General features: G+C 35.2%; 2 protein-coding genes across 2 annotated transcripts in view; one reads left to right on the top strand and one right to left on the bottom strand.

Moving 5' to 3' along the window:
• Window positions 1–26,737, bottom strand: part of CMSS1 (cms1 ribosomal small subunit homolog) — a 237,715-nt gene that overhangs the window by 187,568 nt on the left and 23,410 nt on the right. The window lies entirely within an intron of this gene.
• FILIP1L (filamin A interacting protein 1 like) overlaps window positions 11,860–26,737 on the top strand; it is a 34,286-nt gene continuing 19,408 nt past the window's right edge. The window contains exon 1 of the mRNA XM_062004298.1: window positions 11,860–11,975. The gene's annotated coding sequence lies outside the window, so the exon portion shown is untranslated. The remainder of the gene's footprint in view (window positions 11,976–26,737) is intronic.

The raw sequence follows: 26,737 nt of genomic DNA, 5'->3' as shown, positions 1-26,737 counted from the left end.
AGGCATATAAAGAAAATGAATAGTCAATAGGCTTAAAGTAGTAAATATGAGTCCCAGGAAGTTTCAAATGATTCACTGTTACTTAGTGGATGCAAATTTCTTTTTAGAAAAAGGAATATTCAGGCTTAAGGCAGAGAGGCCAAAAGGCAACAAAGTCATGTGGCAAGCTCCACTGCTAAAAGAGAAATCCCACAGGCTGATGTTTTCCACCAAGAGACTGAAACAGAAAGATACTCACATGAATAACTATCAGGGAGAAAATGCCACACATCAAACTTCTCAAAATAGAACTTTTGATAACTACACCAAGCTCATAGAATGCTAAGCATCAAGTACTGGGTAACAGAACTTGCATTCATTTTATTTCACAAAAATCTGAATATTAACAATATTAATTAAGCCTACCAAGTACTCATCCATGCTCCAGTCTAAGAATGACACTGTCCACTATGAATGGATAAAAATACAATGGAATTTTTATTGTCTTCTTAGTGTGTACCTTCCTTTCTACTTGAGGATCTTCAGTAAATACACTTATGTCACAGTTGTCCTTGAAGTATCTAGATGAATATTTTGAGGTCAACACTTTCAAAATCAGTATCTTTTTTCAAGATTTTTATGGGAATACTGAACATCCAAGAATTGATCTGGAGAAGAACTCAGGGATTCTGTTAAATGAGTAAATCAAATTTATTCTTTCTGAAGGACAGGCACATTAACAAAGAAATTGCCAACAAGTTCCCACTCTTCAGCAAATATAACATAAAAGCGAAGACAATATTGAATAATTATGAATATATGAATATTATTGAATATTGAATAATGATGAATAATTTAGTCTGGGTGCAGGGCAAGAGAAAAAAAGAGAAGTCAACGGCCTTGGGTTCAGTCAGTCTTTTCACTGAAAAACACCTTCTAGTCTAAAAGGTACACATACCCAAAGGATGATTAGCTGTTTTAATTTGCAAGTTTGGTGTAATTTTACTCTGAAGTCATGCATAAAAGCTACATTAAGATAACACAGGAAATACACAGTTGTACATCATCGAAACATAAAGCTTAGGCTTTTAAAGGTTTTTTGCTTTCATTGTTTTGGGTTTTTTTTAACGCAGTCTCATTTCCCACAGAGTAGGGACTTACATATTTATTTTATTTAAGATGAAGTTTATGAATTTCAGTTTCATTAAAACTAGAATGAGATCACACAAAAAAATCCAGGACAATCAATAAAAGACCAAACTTTCATATCATTTTCATATGGCTTGAGAACTATAAAGTCTGTATCATACCTTGCACAAAAACAGGTCCTACTAAAAATAAGATCAGTTGTGAACTGGGCCGATTAAAGTTGCCAGACTCATAACAATAATTTTGCACATATGGTCCTTAACAACTGCATAACTCTGAAATTAGCTTAGAATGGCAAATTTAATATTCCATGACCAAAAATGTTTCTTTCCAGTATCTTAAGTGGATTATTTCCCAACAAATTAAAAACCACAGACTGAGCAGAAATTGGTCTGTCTCCTTTGAATTCATTAACAACATGAATTACACCACATGAAATTTCAGCACATCAGTCTATAAATGTATCTGAAAAACTATTCTGGTTCTTTTTGTTTGTTTTGATACATTTAAGTACGTTTATAGAATGAACTCCTAACTGATTTGAAAATTAAGTTTCTTCATCTACTCCCTTTCCAAGTGAATCCTATTATTTCACTTCACTGTTGTTGATAGGATGGTTAGGAAATGGTTAATTCTGCAAGATTATGTCTTCCATATGCAACTACTATTCAGCATCCCACCCTAAGGGTACAATCAACCAATAAAGACTTTGTTCTGATTATGTAATGTGTATATTTGATATCCCACTTGAGAGCTCTTTTGGATGTAAAGACTACTATAGCACAGTGACTTTGCAAGTAAGATGACGTAATGTTACTTTGGAAGTAACAAAACATCTGGGCATGCCCATTGTGAACCATGTAATTCAAAAGCCCGAGTACATTTTAGTTTGAACGATTCAAATGCTGCAAAACCATGTCTTCCTTTTGGATTTGTTTTCTCTGTAGCTCTTACGAACTTTCTGATACCAAATCCAGTGTCACAATTTTCTTCAAAACTAGTCACACAAAAAAACCCAAGAATAAACACACCTTTGTTTGAAATTAACAGGTTCTCAAAAACTGGTATAAAAATCCTCTCCCAACTTGTATTTATGAAGAAGAATGTGAAAAATGTTCTCTAGATAACTTTAAGCAGTGCATATGCCCAAAAGGCAACAGTCAAAAGAACACATGCAATGTTTATTAAATTCTTCAGACAGACATTATATGTGGAACTTGTATCAATACACTTGTAGCTTAAGAGTTATGAAGATGTTTAACTTCCTATTTACAGTCAAATGTTGCAGGTGAATACATACCCAGTATATTAATTGTTCATCCAAGTAGAAACAGTTAACTGCCTGTGAACATCATATGACTGTAGAAACATATACATGAAGCTTTATAAACAGCAGTTTTCTTACTTCAGGTCAATGAAAAAGTGTATTTTAAAAGAGAAAAAAGCTTACTGAAAGTAAATCATTCACATGTTCACCAGAAATGGCCTACAACAAAATAATAAAATTATATTATGAACTCAATAAACTCACTCTCAATGAAGAGTTTACTATAAATAGTGAGAGACATATAACAACGTCAGCATCCAAAGATTGAAGACAGACAAACAAATCAAGGCCAAAGCTCTCCTGGAAAACAAAAGTGAATATTTTTCTTCATTGTGAAGGAAGTGACCATGTTCACCATCCTCAATGCAATGCAACTGACAGCAATAAATTTGCCCTATTTGAAAAAAAAGATTCCCAAGGTAGCTCTTTGCAGAAATGCAAGATACAGCCATTTTCCTTTCTCAAGTCAGATAAATGTCTAAGTGAAAAGTATGCATTTGAGACTCTTGTGTGGACTACTTCCTGATTCTGGACCTCTTCCCTTTCTCATAGACCTCCCTTAGGGAACAACAGTGCAATCATAAGCCTTCCTACATTCCAGTATAAATACTAAAAATGCCTCTTAATAATTCTCTCTCACTCACTCCTTCGGACATTAGCATCTTCACATGGTCCTCCCTCCATCTTCCAATAATCCACTCATGGACTTTATTTCACAATGACAAAGGCAAACTGGAACATCACCTGACAAATATTAGCCTCTTTTATTGCTTTTGGCTCCTGGATGCATTTAAAAATCAGAGAAGGGCACAGGATAGCACAAAGAGAAAATATTTGTTAATATCTGGTAAAGTAGTTTAAGAATAAAAACCAACAGAACTTCACAGAATGATTTAGTCTACCTCTTCCCCTGCAGTTCTGAGAAGAAACAAAGTATTATACTTGCAAAACATGACTTCTCTCTTCCATTTGTATTAGTTAAGATGCTATTGCTATTCTCTGAAGTCTGCAGGGATTCACTACCAACAATAGGTAGGTTTCTTGCTTTTAAGAAACACCTAAAATAGAGAAGATGCTTCCAAGAAAGCAATTTCTGCAATATTGAAACAAAAATAATGAGCCAAAATTTGGTTAAACAACCCAAATTCTGTGACATCAATAAATGTGGAACAAATGCTGTTACAACATTTAATGCTGAAGTATCATAAACAGCCTTTAGTCATTTCTTTTAAAGAATAACTAGTTGGAAGAAATTAAAATCCTTTAGAAGCACCTCCATAAAATTGGAGAAGTATCCACAACTCCTTTGTGTACATTTGCATATGCAAACTTTTCAGAGCAATGCCCAATAGGTAGGGAGGCATTTAAAAATTCACTCCCACTGAGATCCTGCTCTTGCTGAGCAAAGCCACCAGTAATGTTTCCACAAACCTCTGAGCTATGAGTGTTCTGCTCCAGGGATACCTATCGCTACCAGAACTGCTCCAAAAACTCAAACCACCCATCACACTAACCACTGAACAAACTATACATAGCAACATCTTTTAGGCATGACTTGCATTAATTTAGATACACACAGATAGCTACAAGTTAAGGCTCCACTTACATTCCCAAGCCCCAAGGTCAAAGGCATTTTATAACTCACAAAGTATCTATTTTTGTCAAGCTCTCTGTAACCTCCTGTCACTTTGGACACACCTAAGGCTTCTAGCAAAATAACTCCTATTTTGGTAGAGTTGGATGCTCCTCTTTACTCAGCAGCAATATCAAGGACTGATGTTTCATGTGAGAATAGCCTTTGCTCATCTACTACGAAGATTCTGAAATAAAAACAATAAAGCCAGAAAGGATAAAACAAAAATGCAGTGAAGAACAAAAGAATTTCACATGTCCATCTTACAGAGGGAAAACTCAACTTGAATAAAATTCCAAGAGGTCACACACAACTGAGTCTTACTTATCCAACATATCTTAGGAATTCAGAAAATACTTAATTCTTTTGAAACTTTCTTGTTTTAGGCCTTTGGTTTATCATACATGAAATTCAGACACTTCATTATATATCCCTTACAAAGGTGAAGTAAGTAATAGGTGGTGTCATTTTTCACTACTAAAAAGGCTGCAAGCACTATCATGTATCACATTGCAATAACTAGAATTGCTTTTCTTCTGCCCTTGTTACTGGCTATATTTAAATATACATAGTTATGTATTTATTGGAGAAAGGATGGGAGACAGAGGACCCAAAGATTAACAAAGTTGCCATGCTTAAATCTTTGATCTGTAGAATCACCTAAGAATACTAAGGTCAACTTAAGATATTTTGATATACTACCGTTGATAAGTTAAAAAGATAGGCAAGAAAATGACTTGAAATTATATGATCATTTAAGTAATCAGCTTACTTTTTTCTAAAGTAATAACGGTCAGTTTCTAAGACAAATTATTAACAATAATCACGCGTACTATGAGATTTTGTAGTGAAAGCAGCTACTTCCCTGCAGGTTTCTCTTAAATGAAATCATATAACTTCAAGAAAGAATCCAATATACCTTTACATTTAATCAATTCTACACAGTTCAACATGAGACACACAGTTTTTTATGGACTGCAACTATCTTTCATCTAATTAATATTAAACTTCACATTATGATTTTCTGAGTTTATTGACCAGAATAGAAGCTAGAGACTATGCTGTCAGAATGCTTTCAACTAAGCTATCGATGAGAAACAACATTCAAAGAAACAGAAGCATTATCCTTACAATTAAAAATAAGTAACAGAACAAAATAGATTAAAGCATTCAATAATTAAAAACCCACCACAAAATAAAGCAGACCAAAGTTTCAGGGAAGATTGACAAAAGAGCAGAAGATTTTAGGAACGAAAAAGGATTTTTTTTGTTTTGTTTGGTGCTGAAAGAGAATTCTTTAAATCATTACTTTGTGCTTGAATCCAGTTTTCAAGCATGAAGCAATCTGTAGGTTATTCAAGCATTCAGTTCATCTTCTGAAAGAGTTCCTTAGTAATAGTCCATCCTGTTGACCTGTTGACATAACATCCAGAGACATGAGATCTTAATAAAAGTATTTCCAGATAACGGCACAATTTTAGTATTGCCGAGTTTAACGTAACTGATCTTAATGCTGATATGTCTCATGCAGGCTGCCATAAAAAAAGCCAAATTAATACCCTTTTGTATTTATTCCTTTTCTTCACTCAAGGGTTTTGTGAAATTTTTGTTGCAGACTCTAGAGCTATAAGGAGTGTCTGAGTCTGCTAAACACATTTTCCCAAGCCCAGGAGACTCCTTGAACAGTACCTGCTGTGGGCAAGACTAACACAAAGAACTACATGTGACTGCACACTAGGAGATCAAGAAATTCTGTAAATACTTTTCCAGACTAGAGAATTGAACCACACAACTAAGTCAAATTTCTGAACTATGAATCTATCAGATAGCTCAGCAATTCTAAATCCCAAAGGAATCAAAGTCTTACATCTCTCGGAATGTACAATCTAAAATGGCCTGTATAGGATGGATACATTTGCCTCTGCATTATTTAGACAGGTATCAAAATCACCAATAACTTCAAGTGCTGTGCTTTAAACAGGGACTAGTGTACGGCTACTGAAGTTACAGAGAATGAGGAAAGCCCTTTAAAACTTATATTTTTATCAGGAATCCCAAAGGGGGGCAGGAGATTAATTAAGGCAGAAAAAAAATATCACTTATTATATAGGTTTTGTAACATAAATGTCAGCATTTAGGAACTCAAATTAACTCCTTGGTTAATTCAGGCAGACCAACAAAAAATATTTTCTCTTCTTGCAAAGCCTGCCTTTCTTAGCATCCATAATCCCTCCTTTACAACCTTACTGCCTTTCAGATAAGCTCTCTAACAGCTGTATTTTCACTGGATTAATCTGTAAGAGACAAGAGAAGCTCACTCAAGAGACTTATAACAATGAAATGTAAGAATCACAATACATTTTGATTCTGGATTCTCTCTAGTTAACACTAAAAAAAGAAAAAAATATGGTAACTTCATACTCTTCTATGTGTAACATAAATGGCTCCCAAGAAGAATTCTAACAGTTCCTAAAATGCATTCATACCCATATTCACCTAAATGTGTGCTTCACAAGCTTGTGCTCTCAAAGCAGAGCATGGCCTCAAGTGACACCTGTAAAACTTGCAACCTGTAAGAAACACAATGAATGCCAAATCCTTTCTAGCTGTGTGTTGGACTTTGAACCGCAAGGCACTGGTGGTGGAACAGCATCACCCAGCAATGAGCAAAGAAACAACATGTGCGAAGGAAAAAGCAGAAGGGAAGAGAAGGTCAGTGATGTGGAATAACCGAAGGAATTTGACAATATTTTCATCTACTTCATCTCACCTGAATCAAAGCATTGAAAGGAGCATCCTCCACTGTCACCATGTTCAATTCATGTCTATGCAAAAAGTGGTATTAACTTTACTCAAACTTGTGTGCTTACTATTCAAAGAAGAATTAAACTGCTCAGAAAGAGATCTGATCACTTCAAATGAAGGAATTGAATTCACAGATTAGGTTAAAACATTCGAAAGGTTTGAGAAAGGGAGTCATGTTGGGTCAGACATAAGCTTCAAATGCTGCAGTCGCATCATTTCCCTTAAGTTCTTCAAGAACCACCTTGCTTTGACTGAATTTCAAAGGAGGTGGATGAAGGAAAGCAAGCAACTTTCTGCTTAAAAGCATGTTCACAGACGTGGAACTCGGTACCTTCCAAGATACCTCACCATAACAATCTTTGCATGATTACAACTCACTTGTGCTATTGCGTTAATACTGAAATGGCTGTCATGCTTCCAGAAATAGCCCAACTAGACAGGCACATTTCTGGGGTCAAGGGAAAGAATAAAAAAAATAACTGAGTGCAGAACAGCACAAACAAAACAAACCTCTAAGTTCAAACTGCTTCTTAAAGTACACTATTAACACAGAGTTTTCAATAGACAAAGAATGTTAGCTCATCATGGAAAAAAGATTACTTGGCTATACATGGTTAATATAGACATGAGGAAGCCATGAAAATTAAATTCTATTAATCTTTGCTCATTGCAAGCTCTGCCACACACACACACACACACAAAAAGTTGTTGTCATAAAAACTTATCTTGGTCCCATATACAAGAGAAAACCATCTCCCAAGCAAATATGGAGCACTTGCCAGTTCTCCTTAGGAGAGAAGTCATTAGTAGTTAAGAGATGTAGTCATCAACTTCTCAAGGCGGCGCCCAACAAAAAAGGATCTAATTATCCCTAACATTTGGCTAGGAATTTTATTTGTAGCTGCCAAAAAAGGGAGAATAATGGAATCTGCAAACAATGGGAGAGTTGGGGAAAATATTTCTTCCTGCTGCCAAAAAAGTTAAAAACACACAGCAATGAAGATATGAATCGCTTTCCGTCTATGGTTCATAGTAAAAGATACATGAATCTAAAGAATGTTATCTTTAGAACTTTCCCCTGCTTCTCCTCATTACCTTCCACATGCAATTTATCAGTTCTCAGTACAGCGCAGACTGTCATTTAGCCGTAAAGTCTACATGTTACTCTTCATCATATTCAGAAATTAATCTAAGCTTTAGGATTCCAAAACACTAAAACACTCTTCACTGATGAAATCTAAAAAAGCTTTGATCACAATGGCTGAAGAATTAATAAGACAGACTGGACAGAAAATTTTGGAAGGATGCTATCAATGCAAGAAATAATTAAAGAGTGAGATTTCTTCCACGGATTTCATGTCAAATCTCCCATAGACTTCAGAGAAAAGGCTGAGTATACATTGGAGAAAAATCCTTGAAGTCACAGGAGTTACTAAAACATTAAAACATCAGATCCCATTTATGCAAGTCACTAAAATTTGACTTGTCCATAGTATATGTCTTTCAGTTCTCTATTATCACTTGCAAAGCTTAAGCAGACCCCTTCCAAAAAAGCAAATAGTTTCAAGTAATGTAAAAGGCTAAGAAAAGCTTTGACAATATTTCCACTTCTATGTTTGGAATGTGAAAGTAAATTAAAGATCTAGACTGAACAGAGAATTTCTAAAGCCCAGTCTGCAACAATACCTACATGAAGTAAGTGTGACCAACAGCTTGATTCTGCCAAGCATTTCAATATATCATTAAAATCAGGCTTATGTTGAGGTACTTTCCGTTTTCAACAAAAAAACCCACAGGACTATATTTTAAGTGCTTTGTTGAAGTGAGGCCCAAATTCTAATTTCCTTTGTTTATCTTAGATACAAAATGGCTAAAGGAAAGGGTCAAATGCTGCAATAGGTTATGGGTTTAAGGACACTGGAATTGCTGCTATGAATTGTCATGAGAAGAAAAAGGCAAGACAAGTAGTTTAATGATTGAAATGATAAGAAGATAAAAACTAAACAACAGCCTCAAAAACTCTTATTTGTTTTATCTTTTCCCTACCTACCACAATCTTCCATCTTTCCAGCTATTTTTTTACCCCAAGTAAAACCCTGACAGAATTTTGGTACAAATAATGATATGAAATGAAAAGCACAGAGACTAGATGAAAGTCACTGCGAACGGGCTGCAGTGAGCTGCCCTGCACTGTCAAAGAATGTACCAAATGATCTAAAGGTTTTCATTTTTTTTTCTGTAATTTTACAAATGGTTTCTTTCGCTGTCACAATACTTACAAATGCACCAATCCTCAACAATTATGTCTGGCAACAAAGGAAATCAAACTCATTTTCACGGAGCAGTGGAAAATGAGACAGTCTATCTGCTTGGCCCATTTTGGTAAAGTTCACCAGAGCCAGGATTCCACCTACAGATACTGGAAGACATTGTAAAAAAAAAAAAAAAAAAAAAGCAGTAAATGAAGGCTTCTCAGCAACTGTATTTGTTGTTTCAGATATAATTAAACTTTTCATGCTATAGCAATACAAAACTTGCAATTCTTAACAATATAGTTCCTTAACAAGGCTTGGAATAATACTCTGTCTATTAAGTTGTGACAATACAAGAGAAGGAAGTCAGGTCATTATACACTCAGCTGATGCTCTTTGATAAAGCTGTTTTGCAGAAGGTCACAGACGTGCACTTTTGTATCACAGAGGAGAAATAATTAAGAAACATACTTTAGCCATCCCCAGACGTAAGCACAGACTCATGAAAGATATGCATTCGCTATTCCCTGCTCTAGCCTGCCCCCAGACTGCCAATAAACTTATCACCAGCACTACCTGAGCTGTGTTCCTAGCAACTCCAGAACAGAACTCGACTGTAAAGATGGATTTTTGATTACCAGTTTTTGAGAAATCCTCTTCTTCAAAGCTGTCTATGGTTAACAACAACTGTTTCATGTGGGAGGACAAAATTGCATGGGAAAGAAATAAAAAAATACAGAAACAGTTTTCACTTTAAGCATTTTATGCTTATGCTTGCACACATATACATACATGTACAAAAGAATGCATGCGCATTTAATTCCCAGATACCTCTCACAGATCTACTTACCTGACTTCCCCCGTAAATCTCCACTGGGTACACAGCATCCTCAACAGCCTGCTTTAGGGCATTACTCTCCACCTGCAGCTGTCCTATCTTTTTAAACAGTCCTAGCAGAAAGAGTGGGTTTGTAGCTGAAGATGAAGTCAACTTCATGTTCCTCATAAGAAGATCACCCAGATGACTTTTTATGTAATTTACATGATACACACTGTCACAGTATCGAGAAGTATACAAAATGTTAATTCTCAAAAACATTAGCTAAGCAAATGAACAGTCCAATTTTAGTTAAAGGACAGGGTCGGGGGTGGGGGGGGTGTTTCAATTTAATTATTAAATCTCCCTAGAACAGGAAATAAAATATTATCATGGTCTGTCCACTGGTATATACAAATAAGACATTTCTTTATCTCCAAAATCATTTCAGAAGGGTCAGTATACAGGTATTGCACTATTATTTAGATTTGGAAGTTTTATGATCAAGAACGCAAATCTTAACTTTCTCAGAAACTTACAAGGGATACACAGCAGAATCATCCATACACATAAGGAGCTTGTTTTTAAGTCTTTATCCACACACAGTGCAAAGGGCTGGCTGGAATTTTCCAACTAAAGAATAGGTATCTTTTTCAGGCTACACTCAAGGTAAATATGTATAAGGTATCTAATAGACATCTGTCTTCTTAATGAAAGAACAAACAAACACTTTAATCACCATTTGTCTTCACACCTACAAGACAACACTCCCAAATAAGTAAATTGCCTTATGTTAGCATTATGTTCAAGTATGAGGAAACACACAAAAATCGGGCAATAGGACAGGTTAAGGTACATTGAAATTTATCTGAAGACTAAAATTCAAATGCTGCAAGTAAATGAATTGTGGATGCACCTACTTCCACAGAGCTGCACAAAAAAAAAGTGTAGAATGCCTTCTACCTATCGACACAGGAGTTGATTTCATTTACTCCTGTTAACTTTTAGTGTAATTTCATCAGCACGTTTTGCGCCTATTTTAAGTATTCCTTCCTTGTCTTCTCAATGTTTAGTCACATCGTACACTGATGGACAGGGAATACAACAGATACATTTTAAGCTCTTCAATCTAAACCCTACTTTTTGGCTTCTTGCTTCTTTCTTAAGTATTAAAACAAACGACTCATTTCTTTAAGATCTTCTTGCTAAAAATAGTTGGTTGGACTGCTTAATTGTGTTAGCTGAAACACAAACATATGAAAAGGAAAGGGTTTTGTAGAAAAAACATTGAAAAGAAAAAAAAAAAAGCCAGATTTCATCTGGCCTTCCCATCATCACTTAGAGAATTGTTTTGTAGTTACATCATCAGGAAATAAAATACTATCCTCTGAGGACCCCAACTCTTTACAGAGAGGAAAAAAAAAGAGAAGACTCAAAGTTCATATCACCCTCTGAGGACTTTAGCTAAATTCACTTTATTTAGTCATATTAAAAAAAAAAGTCATAAAAAAAGAAAAAGCTCTCTTAGAACAATTAATTCCAGAAAATACCCCTGAATTTAATTTTATCCCTTCTAAAATTCTAGGCTATGAGACTAAGTAGAAAACATTATACCTACTCAGCTAACAGCTTCTAATGACTTTATTATCAATAATAGAAAGGAACTGCCCTAACCCAAACCTTCCGCACATTCTTCTTGGCCATGAACTAGGAGACAAATGAAATATTTCTCACAGTTCTGAGCGTCAGCTGGAGCCAGAACACATTAATAAGCTTTCTAAGTTCTGGCTATCACTAAAGTACACCAGTCAGACACGACGAGTCTGCACAACACAGAGTGCCTTATATGGTAAGGCAATGACGTAATGCTCCATAGGCTTGGGGCATGCAAAGAGCCTATCTCTCATTGTTTAGTGGGACTGCTGGAATGCTCACATCTCTGATGCTACAGCTGAACGCCTCGCACCATGGAGCAATAGCTGACCCAGGATTTCTATAGTCCAGGAGCGCAAGGTAAGGGAGAGGGTGGGAAGCAAACTTCTTCTGGCAAGCAGTGACGCTTCTTGCTTTTTCCTATTGAGATACTTTTCTAAAAAAGTCACTTCGAAAAAAAGGGCTGAGGACCGAGAAAACAATGAAATACCCCAAAACAGCACCAGGAGATCTAGAAGATGTCTGGTTACTCAGAAGCAGGATAATGAATTCAAGCATTAAAAACTGTATTTTAAACAATTCCTACAGAGCCAACAGATGAGGAATTAATTTAATGTTAAAGGAGGTAGTTATGAATTACACACACTTTCCAAATGGTCGGATAAAATCTTGACTGGACTTAAAGCTGTGGAAAGAATCCAACAGTATTGTAATATATTAGGTAGAGCTACTGCCTCTCTTTAGGCTGCATTTATGTGCACATGCTATATATTAGTAGACATGTATGTACATATGTCTAAGCATTTACTATACTTTAGAACAGCTTTTACTGAAGTTTACAAAGGGATGCGTAAATTGCCACAAACATTACATTGCAAGAAGATTATGCTATGTCTGAAAGAAACAATTTTAACTAGTTTAATTACTAACAAACCTTTCAACTCCTACACACTGCTTCCCTCTTCTGTGCCTTGTGTGCAAGTGTCAAATCATCAGAGGAAAAAGAACTGTCAGGTTTTGATGAAAAAAACATGTTAAATCCTGGTGATCAAACAAATTAAGAGGCTTTCCAAATCAGAAAACATACTGATCTCTTGAAGGTTTATTCTGCAGGATAGTGAACAGTATTGCAGTTAACTCAAAAAACCAGGGAATGGAATACAGTTCTGATGAGGCACTAAGCACCTTGAAAGATTAGGTCTTCGTGTGTTTATAGTTCACATCTGCACAGGATACAAAAATTACACTGTCCTCTCCACTAAGGGCCAAACCCATTCAAATCCTTGCTTATAAGAACTGCAATTAAATTAGTTGTGCTGTCCTACTTGTAAATTCAGACTACTAAGCACTGCTCTCCACTCTTATGTGTAATTTAAAACGTTAGAAAAGTTAGACTCCTTAAGACCTTTAAACTCAAACTCTTCTTACAAGTAAAACATGTTTTGTTTTATGTTTTAATTTTCCTTAATACAAAATTAAATCAGCATTAAATGTCAGGACAGTAGAATGGGCGTTTCTTCCCTTCCTTTCATGTTTTAAATGTTGTGAAACTCTTGTTCAAGTATGTATTTAAAAAAAAAAATCAAAGCTGATACAATGATACACATTGCTGTACTGTCACACATACATAGATTTGGAGACTGAGTCAAAATAACACATATGAACATTTTCATGTCTTTTATTCTTTAAACAAGAAAATATTTAGCAACTTCCACATGCTTCTCAAAATATACATACACAGAGACCTATTCCATGTCAAACTTAATTCAGATATTTGTGTATTATTAACCTTGGCATTTAGATAGAGGTCTTATCTAAGTTTCCAAGATAATCTCTCTTGTAACAAGAAAAGTTTACCCCTCTGTTGATGCCTTGATTTCTGCCTAGCTATAGAATCAGGCAAGAGGGCACAGTATAGTATATATAGAAATAAAAGAATCCTAGCAATCAGAACTTGTAAGTTTATAGTAGAAAAGCAATACTCTGGATCAGAATCCTAAGCCCCTTACCATGTCTTCTGCTCACTGTTCTGTCACATCTGCAGACCTGCAACTTGTGTCCTATAGATCTCTTTACTGATAAATGATTACTTAAGTTTCCTACACATCCTATATCTAGTGGATTTAATACTTAATAAATACATTGCCAAGTTATAAAGTGGAATAGTTAGCTGTGTTATGAAAAGATATGTTACAAACCGAGGTTAAGTAACAGACCTTTAAAAAAATATACCTGAGTAGAAAGGATAAGCTGATGTCAAAGGACAACAATATGATGAGGAAAAAATATTCCTACAAATGTTACACATGCAATAAACACATTTTTCATACAGGCAGTAACTAGAAAAAGAAAAAATACTGCCCATAGGGAAGAGACTATTTCAGCTCCTCCAAATCCAGAGAAGGAAGGTGACATCCCTAATTACTGCTTCACCAATATCCAAAGTACCATCTGTACTTTGAATGCTGCTAGCCTAATATAAACCGTAACATCTATCAAAAGCCACTCTATTTCCCATGGTCTGTATTCCTTAGATTGAAAGGGAAAACATTACTACTTACAGGACCAATTTTGTATGCAGGAATATACATATAGGACATACATACATTTTTTTCTCTTGTTTATACTGGTATAAGTCCAAAACAATTAGTTTGAAGTATAACAATTAAAATATCTCACTGCTGTTCCTCCCCCCCCCCCCCCCAATTACCCTCCTGTTTTATCAGATTTCTTAAAATGTGTTTAGAGAATCTCATTTTAAGCAATTAAAACTTTACAATGCGGTAAAATGAGACAGTAAAGGAAAAAAAAATTCTCATAATTCAGTGTTCAACAACTGTATTACTTACATTGCCTTTTTACAATACTTTTTTACAATATCCAATATAAAGAGAAAGCATTTTAAAAACAAGTATATCCTCCAGAACTGAAAGTCAACTTCCTATCAAACTGTGTTGACTCTTTATTCCTCCCATCAGTTTCTTTTCCTACACTGACAAATGTCACATAGCTGCTGATAGCAGAATTTTTAGAGATTTAATCTAGAAAACCTAGGGATTTAACTTAAAAAACTTATCTTTTTCTATCCATCAGTACTAGCAAAATCAAGTTACTGCTTGATTTCTGCTGAGTAACAGCACTTTCATATTATTTACTTCATACTGTGATGAATTCTCACATTTGTCATTGTCATGCGATAAAAAAACATCCTGGTTTTACTCCCAGCAAGTTTCCCCTCTGTGACAGTTCTTAAAATGCTTTTCTTTTCTTTTGGAAAAATTCTTTACCAGGTGTAGTTTGGCACAGTCAAGCAATCAGCCTCTAGACCTCTCCTGCAAACAGCTTCTCTCAAATCCTGGGTGTGGTAATACCTGAATACATTTCATTCAAGCAGCAAAACATCGAAGCCAGAGAATCCTAAGGAATTTACAAAGTAGGAAGATGTATCCTTAAAACCCATCCTATAAAATTTTAGCTCTGACTCATTAATAGTTGCCCCTAAAATATAGTCTGTCAAAAGCTGATTTGAACTTAGAAACTCTGCCTTACCAATTAAAAAAAAAAAAAACAAAAACAAAACCCAAGAACCTTTTTACTTGCTTAGGTTTGTTTTTCTTATACTGAATAGATTCTGCCACAGCATCCTTGAGGCTTATGTTGAGCTTTATTGAAGTGGTTGAAAGCTGGGTTAGTTCAGCCATTCACTAAACTGTATTACTCTGCTTCAAGGTCAGAGGCATTGCTGAAAAATGCTAAATATAGTGCCCAGTCTTGTGATTTAAGTGAAGTAATGAGACATTTTGAGTCTTAACACCTCTCAGTATGTTATGCTGATTTTGAGATTTGCTGTCTTTTCTGTCAGTAAGACAAAAATCACTTCTATTGCATGTCCCAGAGCACCTCACTGAATGGTCAGTAATAGCACTCCTGCTGATGGATCAATGCAGCATACTCAGGCATTCATAACTCACTTTCCTCAAGCATTCACAAACTCAAGAAAAAGATATTTTCTGTGGCAGTCTGTAGCCTCCAGTTAAAAACAGTACAAAAACAACACCTCCCAAACAACTGCCTCCTCACAGAACAGAATTGAGGTGACAGTGATGAGGTGAATGTTCATGCAATAAATGAATGCTAGATGAGCAAACATTCAGCAACATCATTTTATAATCCTTCTTTAATAACAATATGGAAGGCTTAGGGGTGAAAGTTCAAACCAATCTTGCTAGACAACATTTCAACACAACTCAAAGTCCTATAACCTTTAACAAGCAGATAAATGCTCATACTTTTTTCCTGTTGTGGAAGTCACCCTTTTTGCTACAGCTTGTAGTGCATATCACAAAGACATAACATAACTGCTTGACATCAGCCTATGGACAATCACCAGTGAGTGGCTGCTGAGGTAAATAAGCAGTTTTATTTCTTTCAATTTCATTGCAGGGAGTGGATTTAAAACGTTATCCTTTTTTATTGGAGACACAAAGCTTATCTAGTGTTTATATGGCAACTATTGCAATGACAGCATAAGAGGAAAAAATTTAAAACTGCAATGAAGCAGCATGTTGATACTACCCTGAAAAAAAAACCACAAAAGAATGTCTGTTTAGAAAGTAATGCACTCATAACATTTACATTTTAAGTGCGCACTGAATTTCAGCACTTGGACAAAACCATCTTAGCAAAAATACAAGCTAACCAAATTCCACCATTTTTTCCAGATTTAATCAATATTCTGGTTAAATTCACATAACTTTTAGTCAACAAGTCAAAATATTAAGAAAATTAGGTAATTTTATCACTTTTAATCTTGGCTCAGCCGAAACTCATGTCACCCACTATATTTCCACACGTGATTCTATTCTAACTTAGCTACACAGAGGTTTCTCAGAAGAACACTAATAAATGTCACAGTTGCTTTTGTTTTCAACGTCAAAATGCTTTCCCCAGTCAAGAACATTCTCAGCCTCAGTAGTCATTTTGCTTCAGATCCCTACCTAGAAAAAAGTGAATTAAGTGAGCATAATTTCTTTTTTAAATCTTGCACCTCATTGAACTTCCTTCTTGAACCTGGGGGTACAACAGGTCCACATCTGGGGCAGCCAACCTCTGACCTGAATATGCGAAATCCAGTGCTGAACATACTAACTTGAATGTAGGAAGGTGGAAAAGAAAAAGAAAAGCAATTTGTTAATGCACAAAGTTGAAACATTTTCTCAATTTGCAGCACAGTATCACATACTTTTTCAAGTGAAGAGGAAAAAAAGTCTTTTCACTAGCAGCCCATGTCATTCTCAAATTAAATACTGATCTGGCTTCAATGAAAAGGCCACCATGAACCTTGGCAGGTTTCTAAAAACATACCAAATATATAAATGGGCATGTGCATTCGCTTGTATTTATGTAAGCAGAGCAGGGGCATCAAAACCTTTTGAAGCAAAGTGCCAAGTCAGCAAGTACAACTTCAATATAAGTCAATTCAAGAAAGACAAAATAGACTTCCTCTTAGAGTGGTGTGGGGACACTATGAAGCAGTGGGGAATATTTAGGCTTTTGCTAAGAGGTGCATACATTGATGCCTTCTCGGGAAAGCAGCAGACAACTGTTCACAAGAATCTTCATGCTTATTCATTTTACTAACCCACATAAGGGAGGAGGGAAGAAAAAGCAGCCTGGTATCCAAAGGAGCAGCCACTTTGGAAGTGTCTGCTTGCCCTTGCTTTGCTCCCGAAGTACTAGATGATTACTGTCATCTTTGTAAATAGCAAAATTCCCCTATTTCAGTCAGGATTAACTGGGCAAGAGGAGTCAAAACTTGACACAGTAACATTTTATAATCTGTAAATGACCCACTAATATATCTAGCCTAATGCAGTTAGCCCAGAAAGTGGTAAATTCTGGCTAGAGATAATTGTGTCTTTATTTTCAGCACTGGAAATCACATTGTAAATAAATAAAAGCTAAAATTGATTACATCAGAAACATACTGCACATGAAAGCATTGCACAGCTCTTTCATATTCAGAGTGACATCTGAAAATAGGAAAATAGAATCTAAATACTACAGAGCATCAGCCAAGAGGCAAGAAAAGACATCAAATAGGGCATGTAGCCAAATGTCCTTCAGTGACTTAACCATACTGAATATAAATCAGTTTGTGGTACAATAAAGTGGCAGAGAATGTTCAACTGAATTAACAATTGTTTGAAAAACAGGGAACACTCCAAGTCTAAAAGTCTTCATATGAAAGGGCAAGGGAAGCATACATGCACATGACTCTCCTCATTCCTAGAAAAGCCTTTTTTCTAATACAGTTTTTGAAAGGCAGAGAAAGATAACTGGAAAACAAGTAAAAATGGAAAAGCACCTATCTTTTCTTTAGGAAGACTGTTGAGACCAATTTTAAAATACTTCAAGAAACTCTTGGTCATAGCATAGCTAGACCTAGTTAAATCTGCTTTTTCACACTAACAATTTAGGGTATTTTCCTAAGAAATAGAGAAACATTTATTTTCCAAAGAAAGTAACAGTTATTCCAACTGAACACACACGCAAGTACCTACACAAAACACTGATTCTAGATACAAACTGTTATTGGCAGTTTGGGTAGACATGTGACCAAAGGACTAAATTTTCCTTAACGGTTAAGCAGAGTGTTGATCACTAATGCAATGAACTACTAAGGCTAGTAGTTTCCATTCTTCTTTCCAAAAGACAAATAAAAAATTATAATAACAAAAAAATCTTAAACACAACATAACCAACAGATTTGAGCGAAAAAGATGTTCTTTAGTTAAACAATTCATCACAAGTGTCATTTACATATGTGAAACCTAAGAAGTAAACCTGAGTTAGAACTATAACTACTAAAATAATTCTCAGACTATCATCATTGGACCACCGCTGTAGCTTCATATCCTGTAGTCTAAAACAAAGTGTTATATTTGAAGAGGATAAGATTGGAGAAACCATGTGAACTTAAATCCTGAAAAAGAGCACCTATGCCAATGATTAAAATGCTTTAAACAACCATGCATAGACTTTTCACCTTTAGATGATTCATCAAGTGCTCCCAGGCCAATGTAGCCTGAGATTCTACTGAGACAAGAAAAAAAAAATGCAGCTTCCACACAACCCACACTTCCCAGTCCCAATATAGGAGACATACAGCAAGACATTTAGCAAGACTAGGACAGACATCAAGAAAGTGAATTATTTCCAAAGTAGCAAAACCTGCAGAACTATAGAGCTTTGATATCTAGAACTGTATCCAGAAGTAACTTGTAATCCATTGGAAATACTTTTAATACAATTTCTGAAGGTCACATACCACAAGACAGAAAACTAGCAGCATTCTGCATCACTTGTAGCTTCAAAGCAATCTTTAGCTAGTTAACCATGCTGCAATGCATTGGTACAATGTCTCTTTCACCTATGTCCCCCAAGATGAAGTGCTGGCCACATCTATCTTAGAGAGACATCCTCACAGTACCAGGTCCATAGAAATAAGATGCATATTCAGCTTCAAGGTGAAATCTCCATTTGACATTAGTGCTACTATTACTGCTCTGACTACTAGAAAAAGGTGCAACTGTATCAGTAAACCTGCTTTGTCTCTTAGGTATTTGAAAATCCTCAACTATGCTGCTTCGTGCAACATTGAATCAAGGAAAATTGAAATAGCTCAAGCTAAATTTTGCAGTAACAATTAAGGTTTGTGTTTTCTGACAAAAAAACAAAATGAAGTGTCATCCATGCCTAGTCTTTAAACACTCAGAGTTTATTATACACATACATATTGCTACTTCAAGAAGAGTACTAGAAAATGGGCTTACTTTTGTCCTAGGATGTATATGTATATAATAAAGAATTTATGGGTATGAACAGGATCCTCAAGAAGTCATAGAATTTTATCCTGCATAGGAGTAACACCACCTACATCACTGAGGAATGTTTGTCTAATTGTTTTCAACTAGCCTCATTCCTCCAAACGACATCAAATGAAACCTATGTCTTCCCACACAATCTCATTCACTGCTATATTACCTTTATTTAACTTAGCATTTTTTATCTATGTGGTTCTAATCACAATTTCAGCACATAAACCATCATATTCACTGAACATGTAGAGAACATGCTAAATTTTTGCAGCCAATTTCCACTTGTCTAAAAGCAAGTGGACATAGTATCCAGCAGCTTATCCAGGACTGCTGAACTGAAGGCGTAACTCCTCATTGCTCCCAGAAGAAGTGTGTGTGGCAGTATGGAGAGTTCTAAATTTTACCACTGCTGATGACTGATAATCTACAAATAAGGTCATAGTCAGCATAAGAGATAGGCACAGTGCCTATTCTGCCCATGGGCCCCAAACATCTATTTCTACATAAAATCTGTGTTAAATTTATTTTAGAGAACATCCAGTTCCTGTAAATGTTATGGGAAAATGACATTTACCACTAGCCAGTCTCTTCCGAGTAACATGTGTTATTGTTGGCTGAGTGCCATTTTCTGTCATATCAAAAACACTAATTGAAGTTTTAAGAAGTTTGTGTTAATTTGGTCCTGCACAATTATGCCCAGCTCTGGTCAAGACAGCAGCACTAACACTGCCCCAGGTGCATCAGGTAACAGAAAAACACCTGTTTTCCCAGCTGTCCCCGAGGAAAAAAGCATCCATTAAAGAGGTCCACCTTGAATCTACACATTATGATGTTATATATAGATTTCTTTAAAAACCTACAGTCAAATTATAGACACGATTTATCTATTCAAATTGATTCAAGAAAACTCACATGGTTCTTTATATCAAACAAGTATTATCATTAAATTGAAAAGATTACTTGAGCACTACAAACTTATATACAGCTGAAGCAATTGACTCAGCAAATCTAAACTTCTGCAGCCTCCTCAGTCACTTGAAGAATGCCAAGACAAAAAACTCAGCCCTCCAACTATTACACTTCCATCAACAGTAAACACAGCATGGCAATGATAACTAAGTTGTATTGTCTTCGCACAAACTGAACACATACGTCTGAGGTAATCAGTGCTAGTAGTATCCCAAGCAGAAATTTCCAGAACTTGGCAAGCTGCACTCCCATGTTTGTGCCTAATCTTCCAATTGAGAATGAGGGGGAAGGCAGGCAGGCAAGGTTATACAAGACAGTTATCAGGAGCTCAGTTAACTCCTGTTACTGTCTTGGACTTGATAATCTTAGCAGGCTGCAATGGTAACAATTACTGGTACTGACATTCTAAACTGTGGACACAAACACATGGGATCACTCCCATGAATTTAACTTGTTATGCAATACCAAGTATCAAATCATCAAATGTAAATATTTCAGTAACACTGTCATTTTTAAGTGACAAATTATAAAAAGCAGTAGTTGTCTTGGTTTACTTTGCATAGTTACCACCCTATTAAAACCTCTCTGGGTCAATATTAATTCTCAAAATGATCTGTTACAGTAAGTCAACACTGCTTTTCCATATTAATAAAGCTGAAGTTCAGGCACAAAATTTTAATAAGTAAAGATAAAAAAAAGACAGAAGCGGGACCTGAACAAGTAACTGAGAAGTTTTGCCTCAGTCTTGTTGCTTTGACCCCTATACCACATCTCTTGTGGTTCATCTTTCTATTTCCTTCTGAAAGCTTTCCATCTGCAAAACTATAATTTCCTGGCTGACGTAAATTTGAAGAGCTCCAAATTCTACTCTTGCATCTGAAATTACTTGCTTTATGGAAGAGGTTGCTGGAGGGTGGCAGGGTGACGAGGAAAGAGATGAAGATGAACAAATATGCACTATGGTAATCCCCAATGCAAAAATCCCAAACTACTAACAGAATCCAAGCTGTATTTTTGTAAACCAGTTATTGATTTAGATTATTTAGATTCAGAACAGAAGAGGAATTAATAGTCATGCTACATCCACAATTATACACCATTGAAATGCCAATAGTAATACATATTGACTTCAAAGAATAGCTGAAATAGCTACTAAATCTAGAAAGAAGAAAAAAAGAAGAGTACATCCAAACACATCAGAGTTCACTTCACAATTCACTGTGCCATGTTTTCTAGTAGCTGAATTCTGGGATCCACAATTTTTAAGGCTAATTTCAAGTAAAGCTCATTAATTATGTGGTCTTGTTAGGTCACTGCTTTTCAGAATATGCAGGCAAGAAAAGAAAATAAAACAAAAACCTGTCAACAATTTAATTGGATAGCTTCTTCACTCCCACCTAAAAATTATGCACCTTCCTATCACAATCTCAGACGTTGCAGGTGGCTACTATTACATGATTAGAAATTGACAGAATTAATATCTATCACCTTACACGGTCTAACAATTACTACCATAGAAAGCTTTAATACATTTTACACCAGACCGATGTTTTGATAAGTGATTTCCAAGAACATCTAGATATGGAAGTTTCATGATAAAACAAAGCTGTTTTAGTGCTGAATTAGAATTACTCCAATTAGAAGTGAATGTTAATCCAGCCTTAAACCTTACATTAAACAACATAAATTTGTTAAAAATTTCTCATGCCATTTACTTTCTCCAATTTTACATGAGATTTCATAACATTTATGAGCATAAACATTCATATATTACCGGGAAGAATATTCATCAGCTTAGTGGCTGTGAAATCATGGTCAAACACAACATTATCTTTCCAGATTAATTATTTTTTAAAAGAATTTATTATCTTTTTATGTTTACTCAGTATCACAGCTAAATACATCTGGTTATCCACTTGAAATTTTGCCCATTAACCCAGAACTAGCAATCGCATTCAACATATATGGCTTTTATTAAGCTTTGTAGAGCAAGTCAGCATCAGATAAAACAATAATTACTCTATGATAGTCTGTGGAGTAATAAACAGAACTCACACCCCCCTCATTAAAAGTCCTTATCATGAAATTTGCCTTTTACACAGTTTCTTGCAGTTGACACACCCTTTATGGAGGTTTTCATCCTAGTATAAACTAATGATCCAAAATATACACAAGTAAATAATATACTGGAAAACAAATTTTAAAATAAGCGTTCACATTCTGTTGAGAAGTGCTGACCGATTCAGATAAAGCCAACAGATTACACAACAGCTATGGTATGCTGTTGCTCCTGTAATTTCAAATGCTTTTGACTTTCTTTATGACAGGGGAAAAACAACACATTAATAAAAGACAATAAAGAGAGACACAAAAGTAGCTGTAATGTATGTCTTCATAAAAACTGCACATCAATAAGTAAAAATGTAGGCAAAGAAAAAAAGAAAAAAGCAGTCACCTCCAGACCACAAAAATCACTTTAATAAACCAAATTTTTGTTGCAATAAACTGTTGAAGGCACAGACAGATTGGCTTTCTTCCGAACATAAATATTTAACTGCATGGGTGTAAAAAATTACAATGATTTCTAAGATTTACCAGAAATTATGAAGCACGTTTCTTCTCTTAAAGGGCAAATCTTACTTACTGCTAACTGGGAATAAAACCTCAGATGAAGAGGCATGACTTCATCTACGCATAGAAGCTTTCAGCTTAATTTTTTTAATTTGCATTGTGGAAGAAGAAATTTAAGCTCATGTCTAAAAACTTTAGAAGCAAGCCTCCCTCATGTTACAACCTGTAGAAACCCTAGTAAGCCGCATCTTCTACCTGAGAAGGGTAAAAAGCACAAGATAAATAAAAATGTATCTTTACAATTAAAAAAAAAACAAAAAAAAGAGAAGCACAGACATTCAAAATCTCAGTCATTTCTGCGGAATGATCAGATAAAAATGAAGATATTGATAAGATGTATACTGAAATGTCATAAATACTTCAGTGGATGAAAAAAATACAGCTCCACATACCTACACCTATTTCATTTCCATCTTTACAGGAAGCAGCCTTCTCTAGAGTTATCATTACAAGACTGATTAAAGAAAGAGAACACTTGTTTTAGAATAATTGTTCTTGGAAAAATAAGGATTTCTGGAACAAACTCAAAAAATTAATAAATAAGGGTATTACAATCTCAGTCTCCCATGCCTTCTTTAGTTTCCTTACAACTGAAAATTATCCCTTTAGAATCCCATAAAAACAGAAAGTAAACATCCATGTAATCAGGTTTCTCCACAACAGCAGAAAATCCCATTTTAAGATAAAATGACATCACAAGACACCAAGAAAATGAATTGTTTTGTGAGTTCCCACATGTAGACAAAGCTACATGCACTGGAAAAAAAAAACCTGGAAAACAAGACAGCATGATTGAATGTACAGCATTCACCCCAAGAAGATATAGTATATGTACTGAAGAAAGTGATAAAAATCAACAGAGTTGACAAAATTTCTTTACGAAAATAAAAAAGCAGGCAACTGGTATTGCCAACAAGTACAATAGTAAGCCACAATAAAGCAGTAATGTATAACAGAAGCTCTGAAGAAAAAGTAATAAGACACTGCCCTGAATATTTAACTACCTCATGTTCATGTTCATGAAAACAATTTCCAATGTCTGTTTTTGCTGGCTTGGATTCCAAAGGAGTTCTTGAAGTCCTGTGAAGTCAACTGCTCGGAATTATCTGTGAAAGCTTTACGTAAATCATATACCTACTTTTCCCCAATCTGAAATTACATTATCATGAAATTCAACTAGAAATTAAAATTATTAAAATATTTTACTTAACAAGTAAGTGCCTGTTCTATTAAAAAATTATTAATTTTTTATGTCAACTTTTTTTGACCTCTGCATATTTCTGGTAAAATTGTATTCTCAAATGCTCTGGATACTCTTCTTCATGAAGAGAGTATTTTTGATGAAGTAAACACAAAGTGTTTTTATTCTGTCACAAAGTATGAAAATCAAAGCGCTATTATCAATTGCAGCACTTCTTCAACTAAGCATATACTTAATATACTTGCATACTTAATCAAACCCTGTCCTGCAGAAATCAGGTTCCCAAAAAAAGCTGACCAAAACCAAGTGACAAATTTAAAAAGAAAAAACAAACACACACACACAAAACTGAAACATTTTGGAGTTCCCTTTCTTTCTTAGGTGAATTTGCACAGACACAGTTGCTGTGACCTACTGAACCATGAAACGTGAACTCAATAAACAAGGAAAAAGTCTTCCCTAAATATTAATGGACTACCAGTTTACTGCTCACAATAGCCATCTCAGTTCTGTCCAAGAAATCATTATCTGTTCAGCACTGTTGAGGGTATTTTCTACATAGGAATACATGAATAAACTTGCAGTTTTCAAAAACAATTAAAAAACCATATCGAACAGTATTTAAAAAAACCCCATGCTTTACATACTCCTTTTTTTCCTTTTAGAAACTCATTCTAATCCTTCAATTCACAGCTTCTACACTTTGCTCCATAACTTCAATTAAGTGATTTTATATAATTATTTTTTTAAAAAAAAGAACGAGGTCTTGATTGGTTAGAAATATTTTCTTGTATTTCAGTTTGAATTTAAAACTGCATTTTTTCTGCTGAATGAAGGAAACATTTTTAAGTACTCTAAAGTCATTTGGCATGACCAAAGAAAAAAAAATCTCTTGCAAATTCTTCTCACTTTATATTATGCTCCAGGTCAGATACCAGTAATTTAGGCACTTTTGTTCAAATAACCCTTGTAACACAGACTTGATCAGAGATTGGGTTAGACTACCTCACTCAAGCACTCAATTTCAAATGGAATCTCAAGTGCTTTGCTGAATCAAGTTTTAAGCATTCTAGAGAGCTTGAGAAATGAAGTCATAGAAGAAAAAAAGAAGATAATAGAAAAAATACAAAGTGAACATACACTGATGTCCACTGGAAGGACTGCTCAAATATTTGTCTGTTTGTTTTTTATGCACAATTACCTTGTTTCCACCACAAAAAAATCATACAGCATCCCTGTGAAAAATTACCATTGTTGATTAGTATTTATATGAGTTTCCTTTCTAAAGCACTTGAAAGGCATCAGTTACTGAAGCATTACTTTCATTTGGCACAGAGATATAAACTAGTTAATATGGAAGCTTTTGGTAGCTTTTGGGTAAATTAGGTATTAATCACCTCAGCTAAATTTGCCTTACAAAAAAAATTATAATCAAACTAAAATAAAACAAATGCTAATAAGCCTAAGTCTATTTTAACAGTAGTAATATAAGATGTTTTAACTTCATGCACACACAAAAACTGAGTTCATTCCAAATGAAATTGTTAGTTATGCTTCTGTTATGATTTTATATCTATGGCAACGGTAAATCATCGATTGAACTTCATTACTAAGGCATTTAGAGACAAGGGTGGGGAGGGAAGACAGATTTTCACATTAAAAAGAACTCAAACTGAAAAAAGCAGTGAAAAGCAGACAAAAGTTTATACATCAACAATAGAGTAAAAAGCTGCCTTTGAAGATGGTGCACTCTTCTGTCCATTTATTTATCAGCCAGCAGCATTCCTTCAAGCTCATTTCACAAAAGTCTCCCTCCCCGCATACTTTTTCATGTCTGTTTCTCCCCTTATGCTAATTAACTGTTGTAAAGAATTTGAGGCTGCTTTAAGTCTTTGTTATCACCACTACTTATTGCTACTTGCCTTTCTGTCAATTTTCCATATAAAGCATTTCATTACACTCAATATAGCACCAATTATGCACTAAATCAAATCAGTGGGATGGTGAAGATGTAAGAAATTCTGTAGTCATAGCCTTCTACATAATATCATCATTAAATGAGACAAGTCTGGTGGACAGTTGTAGAATGGCCAGGACCTCCTCTCTCTGTGCAGGAAAACTACAATGCTGCCAAAGGGGATGCTGTTGAGGCAACCTATTAAATGCCCAGAAATACGTACCTCCAGACAGTCAATAGCTAATGAAGTGCTGTGCAAAGGAGGCCATTGCCTAAGCTCTTCCAGAACTAAAGGAATGGCTATAACAAGAAGTTGTCAGTAGGAATCTGTAAAGACCCATCACTTGTACAAGGGCATCACAATAATGACTGGAGATGAACGTGGAGTGGGAATCTTATGTTGCTTATGAACAATAACTTCTAGAGAATCATCATCAAATTGCAGAGAGAAAATACTAAAACAGAAAGCAAAGGGGCTCAGCTA

This window comes from Colius striatus, chromosome 1 (assembly GCF_028858725.1).
Source record: "Colius striatus isolate bColStr4 chromosome 1, bColStr4.1.hap1, whole genome shotgun sequence".
Taxonomy (NCBI): Eukaryota; Metazoa; Chordata; class Aves; order Coliiformes; family Coliidae; genus Colius; species Colius striatus.
This window is presented reverse-complemented; position numbering and strand designations above follow the sequence as displayed.